This window comes from Myodes glareolus, chromosome 16 (assembly GCF_982192425.1).
Source record: "Myodes glareolus chromosome 16, mMyoGla1.1, whole genome shotgun sequence".
Classification (NCBI taxonomy): domain Eukaryota; kingdom Metazoa; phylum Chordata; class Mammalia; order Rodentia; family Cricetidae; genus Myodes; species Myodes glareolus.
The window spans coordinates 2,507,885-2,531,618 of NC_142041.1; the positions used below are offsets into that span (position 1 = coordinate 2,507,885).

A 23,734-nucleotide genomic window follows, 5' to 3' on the forward strand; every position below is an offset into this window, starting at 1 on the left:
GAAGAATTTCATGAATAATTAATTAACCAATCTCAGACACTCTGGGTTCTCCATTTGACTATTCAATTGTGAAAAAGTATGTTGTTTATGTGATAAAACACCATGACCAAAGCAACAGGAGGAAACAGTTTATTTGGCTTTCTCCCCACATAACATTTCATCATCAAAGGAAGTCAAGAGAGGTACTCAAGCTGGTCAGGATCCTGGAGACCGGAGCTGATGCAGAAGCCAAGGAGGAGAGATGCTTACTGACTTGCTCCTCATGGCTTGCTCAGCCTGCTTTCTTATAGAACCCAGGACCACCTGCCCAGGGGTGGTACCACCCACAATGGGCTGAGCCCTCAAATCAATCACAATGATCAAGAAAATGTTTTAAAGGCCTGCCTCCAGCCCAATCTTATGGAAGCATTTTCTCAATTGAGGCTCCCTCCTCTCTGATGATGATCGCTGTGTCAAGTTGACATAAAACTAGCCAGTACATGAAGGTAACTAATTTATCTTCTAGGGCTTCCAAGCAAAATTTAATCTTATGCTATCTCTCTAAATCAGTTGTAAAGTATTAGAAACTCAAAGAATGAATCAGACCATCTAGCCTAGGATTTTTTATTAACAAAGTCAATGTGCTCATATCTTCTTATCACCCATCTTTAAAAATTTATTAGTTTTTTGAGAATTTCATACAATGCATTTTGATCACGTTCATTCTTTCCCCCAGCTTTCTCCCAGATCTACCTGACTTCTCAACCCTTCCAACTTTGTGTCCTTATTTGTAAAGCGTTTTTATAATTGTATTTTACCGTGATTGAAATACATTAAATAGAAATAGAATCTGGTGATTTTATTATTTAAATGCATAACTCGGTCACATTAATTATGCTCATAATCTTGAATAACTGTCACTTCAATGTATGTCTATTAAACAACGAATCCCCATTCTTCTCCCCTACAGAGTGATATCTTCCCTCCTCTCTCATTTTTGTAGACACATTTTTAACCCATCAAGTCCAATTTATGCAGCCTACGTCTTCTAGAATATCTGCCCTTCCACTGAAGCACAATCGACTTAACCAAAGACTACGTTTTTAAAGAAGACTGACTCTTTTCTCCCAGTAACCAACAATTGTCAATAGTTCCATGACAAGGAGACGGACTTTATTCCAACCTTGCCTCTCCATGCTGGCGTGTGACCAGACTAAGCCTGCATAGGTCTTGAACCCAGAGTATGGACTACTAAAAATTCATATGTGTGGTTTAGCCTTTAATTAACTGAACAGTGGCAATACCAGGTTTTGTTTTTACTGAATCAGCTTTAACAGTGAGCAGCTTCTGTAAACGGACAGGGCTCACTAGAATAGTGTCGTAATGAAAACAGGAATATTACATCTGCTCATCGGTTCTGCATATCGTCTAACAATGATTAGAAACTTGTCAATCTGAGCCTTGCTTTCTCCCTTTTTATCTCACTGGAAGCATGAGTACTTTTGTATTTGAAAATTCATGAGGCCATACACATTTAGTAAATTTTTAACATACTTTTTTATTGATTCTTTGAGAATTTCACATCATGCACCCCGATCCCACCCATCTCCCAGTCCCACTCTGTCACCTCTTCTTTCGTCTTGGTGGCAATGGGAGCTGCAGTATATCATTCTGTACACCTTTTTGTCCATGCAGCTTTAAAGCCTTGTTGGTCAGGTCCAAAGCCTCAGACTTCTGGTACACCATCAATACTGGACTCTCACCAAAACTCTTGGATACCCTGCAGTTGCCTCAAGTAATAAAGATCTTATAGCTATGATTCCATAGGTCCAGTCCCTTCATGTGCTCCAGCAGGTCATATGGGTAAATGTTCAGGAGTGTCAAACCAAAGCCCTAGATATGTGTCTGGATGATAGCTAGGTTGTTCTGACCAGGCCACTGGGACCATGTCCCTCAGGTGAGGGGAGGAGCCAGCTCTCCCATGCCCATGGGGAAGGGTAGGATCAACTTTCACAAGTGTGTGTTGGGGGGCAGCCCTCCTGTTGAGGGGCAGGTCCAGCTTTCCTGTGCCAGAGTCACCAGGGATCATTATCCTGCCCCTGGGATATTCAAAAGAAGCTGGGATTTCTTTTGAGCGTCCTTCTTTAGGTTCTAATGATACCAAGAAGGCTCATGGATTCTTCTCCCTGCCTAGGATGAATGCTCTGGGCTGGCATGTGTGTCTCCATCTCCACCCCCTCAGTCCTAACCCTCTTTATTAACATTTAATAAAATTTAGCAAAGTCTCTCTAAATCTAAAATCTATAAACTAAGGTTTCACCATTTTTTTCATTAGCTATTACAGTACAAGACTTTGATGTTTTATTCTACTTCTTAGCTTTTTATGCAAATCTGAAGTCCACATTTCCAGTTTTATAAGGAAAATAATCCTGTGTACATTACAGACACACAAGCAAGGATCTAATGCAAACTGTAATGGTAGCTCAGTTTATAACTCATGCACTGTTCTTTTCACCGTGTCTTTACTTGGACATTCAGTGAAAATATGGGGAGAATCTTCAGAGAAGATTCACAGAGAAGTCTCTTTAACACCGAAAGCCTGTGCCTATTGCCTGCATCTTTAACCCAGCTCCTCTCCATACACTCACCTGACCCTCTCCTGTGCCTTAGTGTAAGCTGTAAACCCTTCCTTTGTGTTTTGTTATCTGCAAACTTCAACTCTTTCTCTTTTCAGGCCTTGACTAACAGCTGAGCCCCAATACATGTTAATGTTTGTGTCATATGACTCCGCTCTCCACAATGGGCCAATGACCAACTGTTCCTTCTGAGCTTCTGAGAGAATCCTTCACTACTATCCTTCAGTCAGAGGAAGCATTGTCCATACCCTTTTCAACCTTCAGCGGATGTATTCAAGAGCCAGGCCTGAGTTCCTTCCTTCTATCACCAGTCTGTGAGAGAACACCATCAATCAATAATTGACAGTTGGGAGAGTAGAGACAAAGGTCAGATCTATAACTGGTCTTTATCCTGTGTAGGAACCATAAACTCTGAATATAGTCGCACTCAAGCTCAAACGGGCTTTAATAAAATGTGATGGCCTATTATTGCCCTTCCAAAGATGTTTGTATCCAATGATGCAGTTTTCAGTTATCACTGGGTTCCAAGAGGATGGGAAACTCCTTTGCAGGTAGAGGGCTACTTCTTCTGCAGAAGGCATGACACTGTTGCATCACCTGCAGCAGAACCTCTCAATCTCAGTACTTCTTAGTTTTCAAGATTCAAAGTCACTTGATAAATCAATTGAATAAATACATTGTCAAAATATAAAGACTGCAATATAAAAATTCTGCCTATTTTTGGCACAAGTTGGTATAAGGTAAAACTAACATCTATTGTTATTAAAGAATTTTCATAGCTTGTCTTGGAGTAGTAGACCCCTAAAATATTCATCAACTTTTATCTACTCTGACATATGATAGGGAGTAGAACCTGTTTCCTAGTGCAATTGATTTTGTTGTTGAGAAAGGAATAAAAAAGCTTCAAATCTGGCAACGAGACAGCTAATTTCAGATTTTTAAGTTGCTTCTTTGTATGCTTCCACAGGGATATCCTGCATATTGTAGCTGACAGTGGATTAGTAGCACACCAATCTGAACATCACTTTCTTTTAACATTTTATAAAAATCTTTAAAATGCCCTTCAATTGTATAATCTGTAAAGGGGCATAGCTTCTCCAGAATCCTGTATTAGCGACACCACCTGAGCCAGTGCTCCCCCTTCCTTATGAACAGCATCCGAATCTGTTAAGAATAAGAAAAGCCTCAATAACTGTAGCTTTTGTTAAGCCAGTTAGCAGCTCTCGTTTCTAGCTGTCCACAAAGAGGTATTTCCTCTACCCCCAGAAGGAGATGCATTCTAAGTTTGATCTCTAGAGCAAAGGCCAGTCCAAATGTCGAGTTGGTTATCAATATTACAATCATTATGACCAAGCTCTGGGTCATATATAGATCAACTATATTTTAATTTTGCTCATTTCAGAATATAATGTTTTTTCTTTAAAATTTCATGGAATCAGTAGGATAAAAGTTAAGTTGTTTTCCTGTTAGCTTTTTTAAGAGAGAGGAAGAAGATGTGGGTGGATTGGGGTGGATGGGATGTGGGAAAGATCTGGAAAAAGTGGAGAAAGGGGACCATGACCCAAATATATTGTAAGAAGATTATTTTCAATTAAAAATATTTTTAAAAAGTAAAGAAAGAGCCAGATGATAGTGGCACACACCTTTAATCCCAGCACTCAGGAAGCAGAGTAAGGTGGATATCTGTTGAGTTTGAGGCCAGCCTGGTCTACAAGAGCTAGTTCCAGGACAGGCTCCAAATCTACAGAGAAACCCCGTCTCGAAAAAAAAAAAAGTAAATAAAAAGAAATAGGTATTTTCTCATGGCTTATAAATGATTCTCATTGTACAGACTTTTGATTTTACCAGGGGTTCCTTTGAGACTTCCCTTCCTTCATTTTCCTCTTGGCCTCTCTCTAATTGTCTTTGCAGAATTAAAGCTTCCCTAGGGCTCTGGTTAACAAGCTGCAGGAAAGAAGACACCACATGGAGACAGGAGAGTTGCCCAAGATTTCCCACCCATGATCTCTCCCCTTTGCTCCCATGGAAGTGCTTTGTACCTGGATCCCCTGACACAGGTGTAAGGAGTCTCTTCTTCCTCCAGGCACATTTGAATCAACTTCTTCCTTTCCACCAACTTCTGTCTGAAGTTTTTCCATGAGCAGCTAACACTAGGAACCTCTAATGAGCATATATACACTCCCTCTATGAGAAAATAATGATACTTTTGGCATTTAAAATCTTCTGGGATATGTTTATACTTCTGCAAAGGAGGCATAGAGTAAGGAGACCCCACAGCAGATGGTTTGCTCTGCCTCAGAGCTAGGGATGAGACTGAGGGGTTGGATCTGGCGGAGAGGAGGGACAGTGAAGGATTACAGTCGGCCCACCTGCTTGCAGGCCTACTTGCTTTTCCTGCAGGCTAGGCTGGGTGTTCCAGGGGATTGGCTGCTGGATTTGGGAGCTGGAAGTGGGAAAAGAGGAAGGGAAGGCCGAAACCTCCTTGTTATCTAAATGAGAGACATAAATGGGTAGATCCAGATGGCAGGGGAGGAAGGGAGAAACTGAGAGGAGTAGAGAGGTGTAGCGTGAGAGGAAATTGTAATCTGGTTACATAGATAGATAGATAGATAGATAGATAGATAGATAGATAGATAGATAGATAGATAGATAGATAGATGATAGATAGATAGATGATAGATAGATATACACAATACATATATAACTATTTTCAATAAAAGAATAAACATAGTAGAAAGATCACATCACAGTTGATAACTATCTGATCAATACTTTGAAATTTTACATAAAGATAGGCATTTTAATCTATTAAAATGTTCTGGAAAAGTATTATTTTCACTCATTCCGTGTGTGTGTGTGTGTGTGTGTGTGTGTGTGTGTGTGTGTGTGTGTGTGTATGGGCAAACAAAATATCCTAACAATGTGCTTTAAGTACAAGCAGTCATGTAGGAACTTCTACTTCTAGTTTTGTAAATCTAAGAAAATGAATAGTAATGACGTGGTTGATTGCTGCTTCAGTTTATCCTTTCAGAAACCAGTTCTTTTCATGTTTTATTGTCTAATTCATATATTTTAATCATTTATTTTTTGAAATTATAGCATAAGTATATCATGTCCGCTTCCCTTTCCATCCTCCAAACCCTCTCATATGTGCTTTGATCTGTTTCAAATTTAAGACCTCTTTTTCATTAATTGTTGTCACACTGTACTATGTATTCCTACAGGTAGCCTGCTAAGTCTGTGGAATGTTACTTGTATGCACGATTTAGGGCTGACCAACAGGTATTCACTTCCCAGGGGAGACTATATTTCCCACTCTTAACATACTTAAGTTACCTGTAGCTCTTTGTGTAGAGCTGAGGCCTCCAATTCTTCTGTTGTTTCTTTGATTGGCTATGTCTTCCTTTCTAACTTTCTAAACTGAGTAGTAATTATTTTTTCCTAACTTTTGCTAGCAATATAGTGTGTCATATAGTAGAGACTCTTGTGTTTCTATTACCCTTGATTTCTTGATTACCTTGCTTTTAATTTCCATGCAGACAAATGTTAAGAATTTAATATCTTCTTGTTGAATTTTTCCTTTGATGAGTATGTTGTGCCCTTCCCAGTTTGTTGTAATTACTCTGGTTTCAGTCTGAAATGACCTCACCATATTGTTTCTTAGATCCATTTACTTGGACAATTTTTTTTCTATCCTTTCAACCTGAGGTGATGTCTATCCTTGATGTTAAGGTATGTTTCTTGGACACAGCAGAAGAATGGATCCAGTTTTCATATCTATTCTATTAATCTCTGTCTTTTTGTTTGGGAACTGACTCAGATGCTGTAGAGAGATATCAATGAGCAGTGTTTGTTCATTCATGTTATTTTGTCATTGTAGTCATAGTGGTGATAGTGGTGTGTGTGTGTGTGTGTGTGTGTGTGTGTGTGTGTGTGTGTGTGTGTATTTCCTCATATTATGTGATGGTCTGAGATTATTTCTTCATTATGTTTTCTTGAGTATCATTAAAATCTTTACATTGAAATTTTCTTTCTAGCACATTTTGTATACCTGTATTTATAGACAGATATTGCTTAAATTTGACTTTAACATAAAATGCCTTATTTTCTTCATCTATGGAGATTTCAGTCATCCATGATGATTGAAAGTTTTGTTAATTATAGTAGTCTGGGCTGTCATCTGTGGTCTCTTGGAGTGTTTAGGACATCTATTCAGGCCCTTCTGCCATTTAGAGTCTCCATTAAAAAGTCAGGCATTAGTCTAATAATTTTGCCTTTATATGTAACTTGGTCTTTTTCCTTGCCATTTTTATTATTCTTTCTTTGGTCTTTAATTCTATTGTATTGGTTTTTATGTACTGAAAGGAGTTTCTTCTCTGAGTTAGTCTATTTGGTGTTCTGCATTCTTCCTGTACCTTGAGAAGAAACTCCTTCTTTAGATTAAGGAAATTTTCTTCTATGATATTGTTGAAAATATTTTTGTGCCTTTAACCTTAATCTTTTTCTCCTTACTCTATTATTATTAGAATTGGTCTTCGAATAGTGTCCCAGATTTTTTTGTTTTGTGTTAGGGATTTTTTTTAATTTAACATTTTCTTGGGATATACATTTCTTCCATTGTGTCATCAATGTCTGAGATTCCTCCTTCCTTCCCTTGCATTGGTAAGGTTTATCTCTGTTTGAGATCCTAAATTTTTCATTTCCATGTCCCTTAGTTTGGGTTTCCTTTATTGATTCTATTGTCACATTCAGGTCTTCAACTGTTTTATTCACTTTCACTGCTTCTTTGTGTTTTCATAGATTTTTAAGAAATTTATTCATTTTCATTTTCTCTTTAAAAATTGCTTTCATATTCATAAAGGCTGTTTTAAGGTCTTTTTTCTTGTGATTTAGTTATGTTGCAATTCTTGAGGCCTGCTGGTGATAAAGTTGCTAGGTTCTAGCAAAGACATATTTTCCTGTCTGTTTTAGATTATGTTTGTATGGTGATATTTAGGCATCTGGATTTGGGAAGAATATAATTATAGGTGCTCATAATTAATTTTGTCTTTGTGGGTATTTCATTCCTTGGTTTTCTTTGGTTCCTAAGAAAGCACAATGACTGTGAGTTGCCTGGTAGGGAATTCTTCTGGGAACCTTATAGATGTAGGGACTGAAGATGCTGGGTGAAATGTCTTTCCAGGTATTGGGAACTGATAACTAAAAATGGGAATGGTTGAGGGGGTAATCAGGATCCCACAGAAAGGAGAAAAGCAAGGCATCATACCATGTTCTTATTAGTTCCCTAGGAATGGGGGCAAAAATAAGAGAAGGCCACAGCAGGTAGTCTGCTAGAGAGCTAAGAGTGAGACTAAGAGTCTGCATTTGGAGAAGAGGAAGGAATGCCAATGTCTCGAGCTCACGCACCTGCTTCTCTTCTCTACTTGCTTCTCTGGTAGGCCTGGCTGATGGTTTCCTGGGAACAATTACTGGGTCTGGGGGCCATAGTAACAGAATGAGTGGGGAAGAATATTGGAAAAGAAGACCTGCGACATAGAGGAGAAGAGGTCACAGCAGGTTGTCTGCTGCAGAGTTGGAAGTGAAAGCAGGGCACTGAGTCTGGAGAAAAGAGGGAGACATGGGAAGACATCATTCCATGCAGAATGGCCTCCAACACCCCTTCATGATGAAAGTCATGGTGAGATAAGAGATACAATGGATATACCTTTAGTTTGTTATGGTGTGTCCATTTCATTTCACAAGATCATAGCCAACATCACCTAAATGGAGAGAAACTCAAAACAGTTCCACTAAAGTCAAAAACAAGACAAGACTGTCCACTCTCTATAAACCTATTAAATATAGTACTTGATGTCTTTCCTAGAGCAATCAGACAACTGAAGGAGAGCAAGGGATACAACTGGAAAGGAACAAGTAAAGTATATCTGTTTACAAGCAATATTATAATATACCTAAGTGATCCAAAAAGTCCCATAGGGAAAGTCCTACAGCTAATAAACACTGTCAGCAAAGTTGCATCATACAAAATTAACTCACGAAGATCAATAGACTTCCATATACAGATGACAAATAGAGAAAGCAATCGGGGAAACAACATCTATCACATTAGCCTCAAATAATACAAAATATTTGGGGTAACTCTAACCAAGAAAAAAGTATAATAAAACTTTAAGACCCTGAAAAAAAGAAATTGAAGGTGTCAGAAGATGAGAAGATCTCCCATGTGATGAATATAGAAAAAATGTTCATTCTAACCAAAGTAATCATTATTTGCAACTCTATCCTCATCAAAATTGCAACACAATTATTCACAGATTTTTAAAGACCAAGTTTTAGCTCAATATGAAACCACAGAAGATACAGGATAACTCAAACATTACTGAATAATAAAAGAACTACTAAGGAATCACCATGCATGACCTCAAATTGTACTTCAGATCTATAGTAACAAAAACAACATGACACTAGCATAAAAACAGGCACGTTGATCAAGGAAATTCAATTGAAGTTCCAAGCAAAATCTGTTGAATGAAGGCCGCTTATTGGTTCCCAGCTGCCTGGCTAGATTAGAGCTGAAATAACCACACGGAAACTGTATTAATTAAATCACTGCTTGGCCCATTAGCTCTAGCTTTTTATTGGCTAACTCTTATATTAATTTAACCCATTTCTATTAGTCTGTATATCGTCACATGGCTGTGGCTTACCAGGTAAAGCTCACAGCTTCAATGGTTCCACGGCTACTCCCTGACTCCACCTCATTTTTCCCAGCATTGTGTTTAGTCTTCCCTGCCTAGCTCTGTTCTTCCCTGCCATAGGCTCAAAGCAGCTCTTTATTCATTGACCAGTAATAATCACAGTATACAGAGGGGAATCCCACATCAAAAATCCAGATAAATATGAATAACAGATTTTGATTTAAAAGGTGGAAATATCACTGAGGAGAAAAAAAAGAGACATTATCAGCAAATGGTGCTCGTCAACCTGTACAGTTGCAAGTAGAAAAATACAAATATATCCATACTTACTACACTGCAAAAAAACTCAGCTCCAAATTAGTCACAGACCTCAACCTAAAACCTGACATCCTGAACCTGATAGATGAGAGGTGAGAAATAGTCTTGAACTCATTGGCACAGGAAAAGATAAGCAAACCATGATTAGTGAAGACCTAGGATCAAGAATTCATAAGTGAAAACTCATAACACTGAAAATCTCCTGTTATTTGATATTTTGTTTGTGTTCTGATTAATTAAGCTTGCCTGGAGATTGGAGAGCAGAGGTAGTCCCCGGTTAACCACAGAAGCTCAGCAGTGGTAGCACACACTTTTATTTTTTTATATAGTTTTATTTTTTTAATTAATTTATTTTTTATTGAAAATTTCCACCTCCTTCCCTCCCCCCACTCCCCTACCCTAAAGGGTTCCCTACCCTATAGGAAGTCCAAGGTTCTCCCTGTTTCCCCCAGGTCCAGGAAGGTGAGCATCCAAACAGACAAGGTTCCCACAAAGCCCGTCCATGCAGTAGAATCAAAGCCCAGTGCCATTGTCCTTGACTTCTCCGTCAGCCTCCACCATCAGCCACATTCAGAGAGTCCGGTTTGATCACATGCTCCATCAGTTCCAGTCCAGCTGGTCTTGGTGATCTACAATTAGATCAGTACCGCCGTCTCAGTGGGTGGACGCACCCCTCGCTGTCCTGACTTCCTTGCTTATGTTCTCCCTCTTTCTGCTCTTCATATGGACCTTGGGAACTCAGTCCAGTAGCATACACTTTTAATCCCAGCACTCATGGCTTGTACCTTTAATTCCAACATTCGAGAGGTGGAGACAGCAAGTGACAATGTAGGGTGTAGAAAGGATCTCAGCCCTTCTGGGGATGCAGGAAGGGAAGAGGTAGGAAGCAATTGGCAGCTGCCCCCAGTTCTCTGATATTCCAGGTATTTACCCCGATATCTGACTCCTAGAGTCCAGTCTCTTGTCAACCCTAAAATGGCTCCCTTAATTAAGATATATACTTCCCTGCTCCCATATCCACTCTTCTTCCAAACCAACCGTCCCATTCCTTCAACCTCTCCCCATCCTCCCCTTCTCACTTCTCTCTCCTCATCACCCCTTACTCCCACCCCACCACCACCCCCAAGCTCTCAATTTTTGCCTGGCAATCTTGTTTACTTCCAATATCCAGAAGGATAACTACATGTTTTTTTTGGGTTCACCTTCCTATTTAGTTTCTCTAGGATCACGAATTATAAACTCAATGCCCTTTATTTATGGCTAGAATCCACTAATGAGTGAGTACATACCATATTCATCTCTTTGGGTCTGGGTTACCTCACTCAGGATAGTGTTTTTCTATTTCCATCCATTTGTATGCAAAATTCAAGATGTCATTGTTTTTTACTGCTGTGTAGTACTCTAATGTGTATATATTCCACACTTTCTTTATCCATTCTTCCATTGAAGGGCATCTAGATTGTTTCCAGGTTATGACTATTACAAATAATGCTGCTATGAACATAGTTGAACAAATGCTTTTGTAGTATAATAGGGCATCTCTTGGGTATATTCCCAGGAGTGGTATTGCTGGATTCTGAGGTAGGTTGACTCCTATCTCTGTTTTCTGCTGCTGAAGCTTACATCTGAAGTTTCTGTTTGATTACCTATATTTTCCATCTCCAGGATTCTCTCAGTTTGTTTTCCTTATTGCTTCTATTTCCATTTTAATGTCTTTAACATTTTTATTCATTTCCTTCACCTGTTTGTTAGCTTTTCCTTTACTTTCTTAATGGGACGTATTCATTATCTCCCATTATTAGTTTTTGTTTTTCTTGATTTCTTTAAGTCATTTACTCATTTCCTCTTTAAGGACCTCTTTCCCCTTCTTAAAGTTGGTTTTAAAATTGGGTTTCTTTTGTGCTACAGCTGTGTTGAAATATTCAGTAATGGCTGTAGCAGGATGTCAGGGGGACTCTGGTGGTGCCATACCGCCCTAGCTGTTGTTGACTGTATTTTCACACTGGTGTCTAGACATCTGAATTTGGAATGAACATAGTTGTTGGTACTTATTTCTCAGTTTGTTTGTTTTGGAGGGGTTTTTGCTCCTTGATTTCTGTTTCCACTTTGGTCTTCTGGTCTTCATTTCTCTGTATTTCTGTAGGCCATGTGACCTCTGCTCCATTAGGGAGTATCCATCAGAGTTAGGGACTAGACTTCTGGCAACTAGCCTGGCCTTTGGTCCAGCATGGGATCTCTGTTCTTCTGGCTGGTGTGGCTACACCTGAACAGCAGACCATCCACCCTTGTAGAGACAGATATCTGATACATTTTGCTCTGCAGGTCTTTTGCATATATATTATGGTTTTCAATTAAGCACTTCTATGGGATTACAGAGTGTGTGAATGAGTGGGTTTCTAAGTCTATATCTATTTCTTGTGTCTTTTCTTGGGCTTTTTTCCTCTGGTTTATTTGTTTGCTTTTCTGCTGCATGATTTTTGTTTTAAAACACATAAAACTAAAACAATACGACTCCTTGAAAAATTACTAACCCCACATTTATAGCTTCCATTGAAAGCATATTGGATGAAATCCAAGGAGACTAAAAGAATTGTTACAACTGTGATAAAAGAAATCAAGGAGGACAAAAGTAAAACTTGAGTAGATTCCAAGAGAACACAAACTTATCAATAAGTCAATATAAGATATAAAGTAGAATTCAATAATGGGGTAGAAGAAAAAAAACTTAAATATGAGAAGTTCAATAATTTAAATAAAAAGATCAATAGAAAGCCTCACTAATAAAAATGATCAAGGCTAAAACAGATGATCTGGACTCATAGATAAAGCAGAAGAATGGAAATATACACATAATGACAACACTTTAATATTTTAAAAGTACAAGCACAATAATGTTAATGAAACACTGAAAAATATATACAAATTATAATAGATGAACTTTGTGTAAAAATTATTCTTATAGAAAATATTTTCAATAAAACCATAATAGAAAGATTTCCAAGTCTAGAAGAAAGGTATTGCTTCCGGTACAGGAGGCATTAGAACAATAAATGGACAAGATCTAGATAGAACACTAGGTCTTGTCACATTTAAAACAGTAATATCAATAAGAACAACTGAAGTATATGGAAAGTTGCAAGAGAGAAGCACCAAGTTACATATAAAGGTCCATCAGAATAACAGCACATTTCTCAACAGAAACTGAAGTAAGTAGTCAGAAGAGCTTGGAATGATATATTCAACCTTTTACAGACAACTACAAACCTGGACTTTCATGCTCAACAAAACTAACAGTGATTAATTGAAGGAAAAGGAAAAACTTTGAATGATATAAACAAGCTGAAGAGGACTATGACCATTAACGTAACTCTAAAAGGTACTTGAAGAAATAATTTGGACTGAAGAGAGTGATGAACATATCCATGAAAGTATGGGAACAAATAAATAATTCTAGAAGATAGCTAAACATCTGAGAAGTAGGAAACACCAACATTACTAAACCAACTAAATGACAAGAATTTATACACAACTTTCAAGTAAATCTGAATATTGATTAATGACTTCAACTTCCCCAATTGATAAATAGAGGCTAGGAGATAACAAGAAAGTCAGACGGGTCTTACCATCTGAATTCTATCTGTGGAATTCACAAGTTAACAGAGAACAAACACCCATGAATTGCTTCTTGACATCTACATATGTACTGTAGCACTCACATACCAAAACAACACATACACACACATGCAAATATGCAAATAAAGAAAAATTACTAGTAGATTGAATTAAATTAAATAAATAAAAAATAAATCTATCTAGGTGATACCTCCAAAATTGCAACTCACTATCAAATACAGATAAAATACTTGAGGTAAAAGAATGGAAAATGGATTTCCAAGGAAATAAAACTAGACAACACATAGGTATTGATGGTCTAATAGTTAACATAATATACTCTGTAAAAAAAAATAGTATAAAGAAATGTAGATCACTTCATGCTGAATAAGTGGCCACCTATTAAGAAGACACTATTACATTTTTTCATTTCCTATTTTCTTATTTTGTTTTAAAACAATCTTTTCTCATTTACATACCAATCCCATTTTCCACTCCCTCGCCTCCTGCCACTCCCCAGACATTCAACCCACTCCCATCTATTCCTCAGGGTAAGACTTTCAATGAGGAGTCAACTAAGTCTGGCATATCACTGTGAGACCTTGGTCTTGCTTCAAAGTGAAACTATTACTTTTAAAGTGCACACCAAACACAATGCAAACCATTTCACAAGCATCAAGTATCAAGGATCTACTAGTATCAAGACACAGACTAACAACACCACAATATTAGTATACTGGTTTAATACCCCAATTTCACCAATTGATAAGGTCAAGGGAAAAGAAACATCTGAGTTAAACGTCATCACAGATGAAATAAATTTTATAGATATCTACTGAACATTTTGTTCAAAGAATGCAGAACACACATTCTTTTCAAGAGTCAATAGAATTGTCTCTAAAACTGGCCATATAACAAGAAATAAGGCAACCTTTGGTAAATATAGAAAAACTGAAATAATCATTTGTGTTACAATTAACAAAATGGAATAAACCTTGAAATCAACAGCATTGGAAAATGCAGAATGTATCAAACTATGAATATTGAAAAACACAGTACTGAATGATAATTTGGTTAATCAATGAATCAAAATATCAAAGAAAGTAAAATATCGTACAGTCAAAGAAAATATGGAAACACAACCTACTCAAACACATGAGGTATAAAGAAAGTAGACCAAACATAAAAGTTTATATCTATGAGAGCATACACAAAAATATCAGAAATTTTAAATGAAGAAATTAATAATGAACTTTATAGATATTTATAGGAACAAAAATCAAGTGAAACCAAAATCAGCAAGTAGAAAGAAATAAGTAACATCAAGGTAGAAATTAATGAAATGGAGACAACAAAAGTGCAATTAATGAACTAAAGAGGCTTTCTTTAGGATCAAAAATACCAAAGAACCAGCCAAGAGGAAAAATTGTTCAAATTAATTAAGTTAATGATTTTATTTTTTTCCAATCCATGTGTATTTGACAAATTTAGAGAAAGTACATTATTATGTCTGTCCTATCCTTTTTATTATTATTATTATTATTTATTTTTATTTATTAAAAATTTTCACCTCTTCCCCGCCTCCCTTTTCCCTCTCCCCACCTCCTCTTCCCTCTCTAGCCTTAAGAGCATTCAGGGTTCTGTGCCCTGTGGGAAGTCCAAGGTCCTCCCACCTCCCTCTAGGTCTATAAAGGTGAGCATCCAAACAAACCAGGCTCCCACAAAGTCAGTCCATGCAGTAGAATAAAAATCCAGTGCCATTGTCCTTGGCTTCTCAGTTAGCCTTCATTGCCAGCCACGTTCAGAGTGTCCATTTTGATCACATGCTCCAACACTCCCAGTCGAGCTGGCCTTGGTGAGTTCCCATTAGATCAGTCCCACTGTCTCAGTGGGTGGACACACCCCTTGTGATCCTGACTTCCTGCATGTTCTCCCTCCTTCTGCTCCTCATTTGGACCTTGGGAGCTAAGTCCAGTGCTCCTACAGCTGATCAACACCTTTAGTACTGCGGCAGGATACAAGATCAACTCCAAAAAATCAGTTGCCCTCCTATATACAAAGAACAAAGATACAGAGAGGGAAATCAGAGAAACATCACCTTTCATGATAGCCACAAATAGCATAAAGTATCTTGGGGTAACTCTAACCAAGGAAGTGAAAGACCTATTTGACAAGAACTTTAAGGTTTTGAAGAAAGAAATTGAAGAGGATACCAGAAAATGAAAAAATCTCCCATGCTCTTGGATTGGGAGGATCAACATAGTAAAAATGGCAATTTTACCAAAAGCAGTCTATAGATTCAATGCAATCCCCATCAAAATCCCAGCGAAATTCTTCACAGAACTTGAGAGAACAATAATTAAGTTTATATGGCAAAACAAAAAACCCAGGATAGCCAAAACAATCCTATACAATAAAAATACTTCCGGAGGCATTACCATCCCTGACTTCAAACTCTATTACAGAGCTACAGTAATGAAAACTGCTTGGTATTGGCACAAAAACAGAGATGTTGACCAGTGGAATTGAATCGAAGACCCAGATCTTAATCCACAAAACTATGAACACCTGATTTTCGACAAAGGAGCTAAAACTATACAATGGAAGAAAGAACGCATCTTTAACAAATGGTACTGGCATAACTGGATGTCAACCTGTAGAAGAATGAAAATAGATCCATATCTATCACCATGCACAAAACTCAAGTCCAAATGGATTAAAGACCTCAAAATTAATCTGACCACATTGAACCTGATAGAAGAGAAAGTGGGAAGTATTCTACAAAACATGGGCACAGGAGACCACTTCTAGGTAGAACCCTAGTAGCACAGACAATAAGAGCAACAATGAATAAGTGGGACCTCCTGAAACTGAGAAGCTTCTGTAAAGCAAAGGACACTGTCAGTAAGACAAAAAGGCAACCTACTGATTGGGAGAAGATCTTCACCAACCCCTCAACAGACAAAGGTCTAATCTCCAAAATATACAAAGAACTCAAGAAACTAGACACTAAAACTCTAATTAACCCAATTAAAAAATGGGGTACTGAACTGAACAGAGAATTCTCAACAGAAGAACTTCAAATGGCCAAAAGACAATGGAGGTCATGCTCAACATCCTTAGCAATCAGGGAAATGCAAATCAAAACAACTTTGTGATACCATCTTACACCTGTCAGAATAGTTAAACTCAAAAACACCAATGATAGCCTATGCTGGAGAGGATGTGGAGTGAGAGAAACACTCATCCATTGTTGGTGGGAATGCAAACTTGTGCAGCCACTGTGGAAATCAGTATGGCGGTTTCTCGGGAAACTGGGAGTCAACCTCCCTCAGGACCCAGCAATTCCACTCTTGGGAATATACCCAAGAGATGCCCTATCATACTACAAAAGCATTTGTTCAACTATGTTCATAGCTGCACTATTTGTAATAGCCAGAACCTGGAAACAACCTAGGTGCCCCTCAATAGAAGAATGGTTAAAGAAGGTGTGGAACATATACACATTAAAATTTTACTCAGCAGTAAGTTAATGTTTTTAAAAGGAAGAGGTGACAAGAGGCAGCAATGAAAAGAGAAAATCATTAGATTGTACCTTCAAATTTACAGTCTATGAAGTTAGAAAAAATACACAAATAATAAATAACAAATAATACCTACTAAACTAAAACCAAAATGAAAAAATCATTTGATCAGATTTACTTTTAAAAAATCCAAAAAAATATAGCAGTATTTTTTACATCTACAAAATAAAAAAACATGCAAGTAACAGAATTTTAAAGACCATCAATGCTTCTTAACCTATTCAATAAAAAAGAGAAAAAGAATGATACCGAACTTGTCATTAAGCTAGTATTACCTGATACCAAATTCATGTAAAGATAGAACATAAGATAAAGTTATAGATGCATCTCCCTAATAGATTTAGATGCCAAATGTTTTGTCTAAAACAAAACAAAGCAGAAAACCAAAAACTGTTACAGACTACCTGGTTACTCACCAGAACCAGATCATGAAACTCTGTTATTGAAGACACCACCCTCTTGGATTGCAGAACAGGAGAAATCAAACTGGAACTAAGTTAAAAGTTTTTTCCTTACTGGCTAGCTTTCAGAGTGCCAGAAGTTGCTATTAAAACTGAGAAAAGTCATCATAAATCCTATATCTAGAGGCAAACTAAAATAACTGTATGCCTAAAAAGATATGTCCACTGTTACCGATAGTAGCATGACTATTATGGAGATAACCAACTGTTTTTATTTGTTTTGTATTTGAGGCTCTCTCACCAAGAAGGAACTCATGATGGTCCTGTAAACCGATCAAGAGCTGGTGTCTGGGAAGATCAAAGATATAATGGACATGGTATAAAACTGAATTCTATTTAATAAATTCTTGTTTATATCCATAGCTAGTGAAAGTATGCTGGGATTTTTCCATATTTCTCTCCCACCTTCTCGTCATCAGAGAATCTTTCTTCTGAAGTGGACTGTAACAAAGACAAAGAATCAACTGGTCTACATGAAGAAAATAAATGACTTTGAAGTGATGATACTAAACAGAGCATTGATATCACTCCTTCCAAGGTCCAGGAAAATTCACAGAAGGGAGAACAGGAAGAAGACAAGAGCCAAAAGATGAAGAGGGCTGCTAAGAAACAGGATATAGTCATTGCCCTCACGAAGTCACTGCAGATGTGGTCACCTACACAAGTCCTGCACAAGATGGGGCCTATCACCACCATACATAATGGAGAGGCTTATGAAGATCTGCCCCTCACGAAAGTCTGGAGGAAGTTAACAGCTACTAAGGGAGAGACTATTATTTTCAATGTCCTGTAGCCACTGATATCTTGCCGTGCACCAGTAAATAACCACCAGAATTCATGATTATGTGAAGAACCATAATTAAAATCAGTAGCCACAAAATAAGACACTGAAGTAGGAGGGGAGTCGTGTGGGGAAGAAGACAGAAGAAGGAAACAGAGGAAGATAATGGCGTGCAGAGGGCAAAAGTCATTATAGTCATGGGTAAAGTGTCAGAGTTAAAAAGTAACTATTGCAAATTAATATCTTCTTCAATTAAAAAATTACTGGCAAACAAATCAACAATACATCAAAAGACTGCTCACCATGATCAAGCTGACTTCGCTTCTGGAATGTTAGGAAGATATATTTATTCCAATTCATAAACATAACACAATGATGAATAGACTTAGGAAAGAAGTTATATAATCATATTAATAGATGTAGAAAAGAATACTAACAAAGTTTATCATCTCTTCATGAGAAAGCCTAAAAGAAATCAAGAATAGTAGGAACATCTTTTAACATTATAAAGGGTATATGTGACAAATGCAAATTCAATATCATACTTAACTATGAAATACTCCAAAGTAATAGAATCAGCAGTGGAATGCACATGCTTGCTTTCTCTACTCTATTGCATATACTGTTTGAAGTCTTAGATCTTTACAAAAAATGGATAAAAATTGGAAAGAAAGAAGCAATTTTACCAACTGAAGACAAAATGATCCTATAGGTAAAAGGCAATATAAATCAAATTATAAAACTCTTAGAACTCATAATCACTTTTAATTAATTAACAAAATACAAAATCAGCTTACAAAATTAATAGATTTCTTACAAAGAGCTAGCAAATATGGTGAGAAAGAAGCCAATAGAAGCAATCTCATTTATAAAACCTTTACTGTTCACTCCAGCATCACACATACTAAAATTGGAAGGATACAGAGAAGATGAACATATCCCCTGCATGAAGATGACCTGAAAATTGATGGTGTTCCATATTGAAAAGTCTATCTAAAAGAATAAAACACCTTGAAATTAACTGAACAATGAAAAGGAAATACCTCTACACACACACAAAAAAATCCTTAAACATTGAAAAAGAATTTGAGAGAGATTATAGAAGATGAGAAACCCTTCTATGTTCACCATTCAACAGAACTAAGTCTATGGAAATTGCAATGTTATCAAAATTGATCTACAGATTCAGTTCCATACTCATCATAATTGTGTGGTATTCTTTACAGGAATAGATAAAAATCATAAAAAACACCCAAATGACCCAGGATAGCTAAAACATTAAAATACAAGATGAACAACAATGGGTGATCTCATTCCTGGGTGTAAGTAACACACAAAACCAAAGTGATAAAAGACGTGATCTTGTGGAGGAAACACAGACATGTATATCAGTGGAATAAAAACTTCCAAAATTAAACCTACACATCTACAGCTACCTGATTGGGGCAAATATGACAAAAAATGTTGTAGGAAAGATGGACTTTCTGCAGTACTAGGAACTTGCAAGTAGAAAACTAACAGAATCAATATTCCTCATCCTGGACAAATATATTTAAAATGATCCAAAGTTTTTAAGAACTGGATTTCCTAAAAGAAAACATAGGGAAAGTGTTCAGGATATACAGATAAGCAAATGTCTCTGAAATGGACCCCAATAGCCCAGTGAAACAAATGAAAACGGACTAAGGGATTACATCAAGTTAACAAAGTAAACCTTTTGAAGATTTAGCCTTGAAATTTGGAAAAAAAGTTTTTCCACTTAATATACCAGACAGGACATTAATATTTAAAATGTATTTAAAACTTAAAAATTCAGTACAAAAACATTGAATAATAAGCAAATAAAATAAAAAGAGCTTGCAAAATATACAAAGTATAAATGGCTAATAAACAAATGAAAAACTGTTCATCACTAAACTTTGGAAGAATGCAAAGTAAATCAGCATTGAGATTCTATCTTATAACATCATGATGAGAGCGGTGAACAGGTGATGGTGATGATACCAGGAAACATGGACTCTGATACACTGCTGGAGGAAAGAAAAACTGATTTGACATGATGGAAACCAATAGGGAGGTTCCTCAAAATATAAAAAAATTATAATAGAACCCAGGTCTTCCTAATGAACACTTAATCAGCAAAACATAGAGTTACTTACACATCTATGTTTAATATTCACAATAGTCAAGTTACTAAATGGTGAAAGAACACCTGCCTGTGTCTAGAAACATATGAACACGTAAAATATGGTATACACATAAACAAATGAATTTCATCTAGCTACAAATAATTGAATTGCATAATTTCTAAGAAAATAGATGCAACTAGAGGCCACCACACTTAGTAAAATAAGTCAAACATCAAAAGATAAATATTGCATTTTTGTTCATATTTGGTTTTAGAATCAAGACTGGAGAAAGGAATGAGACTTGAGAGAAGAGAAAAGGAGAAACAAGGGAAAGTGAGTGGGGAGGAAGGAAAAAGAAGAGACAAGACATTCAGGGAGACAGAGGCAAAGATAATTGATACCTGATAACTGATAGATGATAGATAGATGATAGATGATAGATAGATAGATAGATAGATAGATAGATAGATAGATAGATGATAGATAGATAGATAGATAGATAGATAGATAGATAGATAGATAGATGATAGATAGATAGAGCATAACATATATCATAGCAATCACAAGATGTCCCTATCCAAATACGTGTAGCCAACTGAAGCAATATTACAACTTGAAAATCATTTCTTAGCAAAGCGAGTGTAAAGTCATAAGCAAAATAAATGACTCATCTGGAATCACAGGTGAAACATTCAGTCTTCACCACTCTGCTCTTATTATTTTAAAAGGCAGGAAAAAAGGCACAACAAGTTTTCACTTGAACAGAGTGTATTTATTCAGCTTGATGCAAGTCAGGAAATAGCCCTAATCATTTTGAATTGCAGTAAAAGGTTGTATGCACTTGTCAAATATAAGCATTTTTGTCATAAGAGCAAAAATGTCTTACAGAGACATTTTCTTAATTAAACAACTCAGCTATAAATTCAGAATAGAATAGCAATGTAACTTCCGTGTGTACTCCAGTATGTACCTCAAATGACCCTTCTCTTACACTTCCTGTGGTAGTTTTCCTCTGTGGCTGTGATGACCACCATAACCAAAAGCAACTTGGGGAGAAAAGGGTTTATTTTAGCTTGTAGATTATAGTCTGTCATCATGGGAAGCCAGGAAAAAGATTCAAGGCAAGAACTTGAGGCAAGGATGGAAACAATTCCCCAGAGAAACACTGCCTATTAGCTTGTTCTCCTCTGGCTTCTGAGCTACTTTCCTTATACAACCTAAGCCCACCTGCCTAGGGATGATACCAACCACAATGTACTAGACCCTATCACCCAACAATTAATAAATTTATCATAAAATTTCCCATAAGCCAATCTGATAGGGAAATTTTTTCATTTGATATGGTTTATTCCCAAATAACTCTAGTTTATGTCAAGTTGACATAAACTATGTTGTTAGCACAACACCCAAAAGTTTCCCTTTAGCTTTCAACACTATCTCTAGAATCCAACCTCAAGGCAACTGTCTCCTGCCTTTCTTCTCATCTCTTCCAACGGTTTGTGCATAGCTTCTCTGTGACATTTAGTTTGATAATTATTGATACATATCTCTCCTTATTCCAAGAAAGATTATTGCTTTGTCTCCACCTCACTGAAAAGATTTGTCACTTTGTTCACAATCACAATCAAAATAAGAGTCTTTGGGTTTGTGTTTAATTTTGAGTAGTTATTTGTAAAATAGAAAAGAGGCTATAATTGAGGAAGTAAAAAAATAGATTTTAACAAAGGAAAGAAAATAGGTGATATGAAGGCAATATGAAGGGTAAAGGAAGAATAATGGAGAGAGGTTTAAGTGGGGAGAGAGTATGCTAGTAAGGCAGTTGAGGAGGCTGGAGGAAGGATAAGGAAGAGAAATGTTTGTAAACTCTATGGAAGCTGTAAATGGAGACTACTTGTTCACTTCCCAGCTGCCCAGACTCAAAATAATCATACAGAAACTATGTTAATTATAACACTGCTTAGCCTATTAGCTTAGGCTTCTTATTACCTGACACTTACTTCTTAACCTATTTCTATTATTCTATATATCAGCACAAGGCTGTGGCTTACCGAGTAAAATTCCAGGATCTGCCTCCTTCAGTTAATACATGGCATCACCCTGTCTCCACCTACTCTTTCTGTACATTTCTGTTCAGGTTTTCCACCTGATTTTACTCTGTTAAACCACTGATAGTAAAACATAGTCACAGCATACAGAGGGGAATCCTACATCAGGAAGCCTACTACTTTATAAACATTGTGTGTGTGTGTGTGTTCTTGAATATCTTGAATAACATTGTATATGGAATTATGCTCATATACATATGCTCATATCCCCAAAGCATACCAAATAAATATCCTGGTGTCACATGTGGAGTAACTCTCTTTAAACTGTTGGCTTCAATTAGGTTTAACTGCTTATGCATTGTCATCTAGGAGGAGGACCATTTAGACAAATAATGGCGCTAGAGCATTTTCCTGCTGGCATTTTGCCTTCCTTTTAAAAAGTATCCGTTTTCAAGGAAGTAAAATCAGGTTCTGAAATTTTATTGGTTTCTTTCTTTCAGCATAAAAACTGTCAGTGTGAAACACGGGTGGTGAACAAAGTCTCCACTGACAATATTTCATAGAAAATATGCCCAGTTTTCTATTTCTACTGACACTCTCACGTTGAGTGCTTTATTTTTGAAAGAAAGGTCAGAGACAAAAAGCAGTGCACTTCATCTTTCTTTGCCAGGTTGTTTTTCTAATGTTACGACAATGCATGTTTTTTTTTCTTTTTCAGGTAAAGTCAGCTTGTTCTAATTACATTTATAAAACTTTTTTATTGCTTTGCATCTGGCTATCTTTAGGACCTAATATGCAACCTCATGGTTCTGCAAGAATAACATTGCCTGTGCCAATACATTTTAAAGCTGTGAGAATTTGGATTACCTTTTCCAGATTATGATGACAAGAGTTTTTTACACATGAGACTATAAATATGGTTTTATTACAATATTGGTAAACGTATCTAGATAGGGGAAATATTACAAAGATAGTTTTATTTCTGTTCTCTGTTCTGATTTGTTTTAATCAGTTATTCTAGATACTTGTATAAAATCTGTGGTCAAAAAATGATATATCATCTGTCTTAATTTCTTTTTCAAAGAAGAAAAAGAAGCATTTTGACTCAATTTATGTTTTAAAAACATTGTAATTTACAATTATGTCTTCCAATTAGCATCATCTCAGTGAAAAGTAAAATTAGAACAGTTTCACACGATTTTCCTGTAGATGGAAAAGTCAGTCAAAAGTCATTCTTAAAGCAAGTCTGATTTGGGTTTTTCGGAAAAATTACAATCAGTAATTTTTGTGTGGCCAAACAATCAGTAATGAAGAATTGTCTTCCTACATATGGTATTTGACTTGTATGGAGTATACATTTCTCTGCCATAATTAACATTACAGTCACTTTAATACTAAATTTAAGCTTTAGAGCTTTCATGACTATTGTCCCCAGTCCTTATCATCTAATGATAGCCAGCTGTACTTCCACCCCTAAATAACTAGAATAAT

General features: G+C 36.6%; 1 non-coding gene across 1 annotated transcript; it reads left to right on the plus strand.

Moving 5' to 3' along the window:
• Window positions 1-18,949: 18,949 nt before the first annotated feature.
• LOC125391443 (U6 spliceosomal RNA) lies at window positions 18,950-19,054 on the plus strand. The gene has a single exon (XR_007229131.1). It is a non-coding gene; the product is annotated as a U6 spliceosomal RNA (small nuclear RNA).
• The last annotated feature ends 4,680 nt before the right edge of the window (window positions 19,055-23,734 follow it).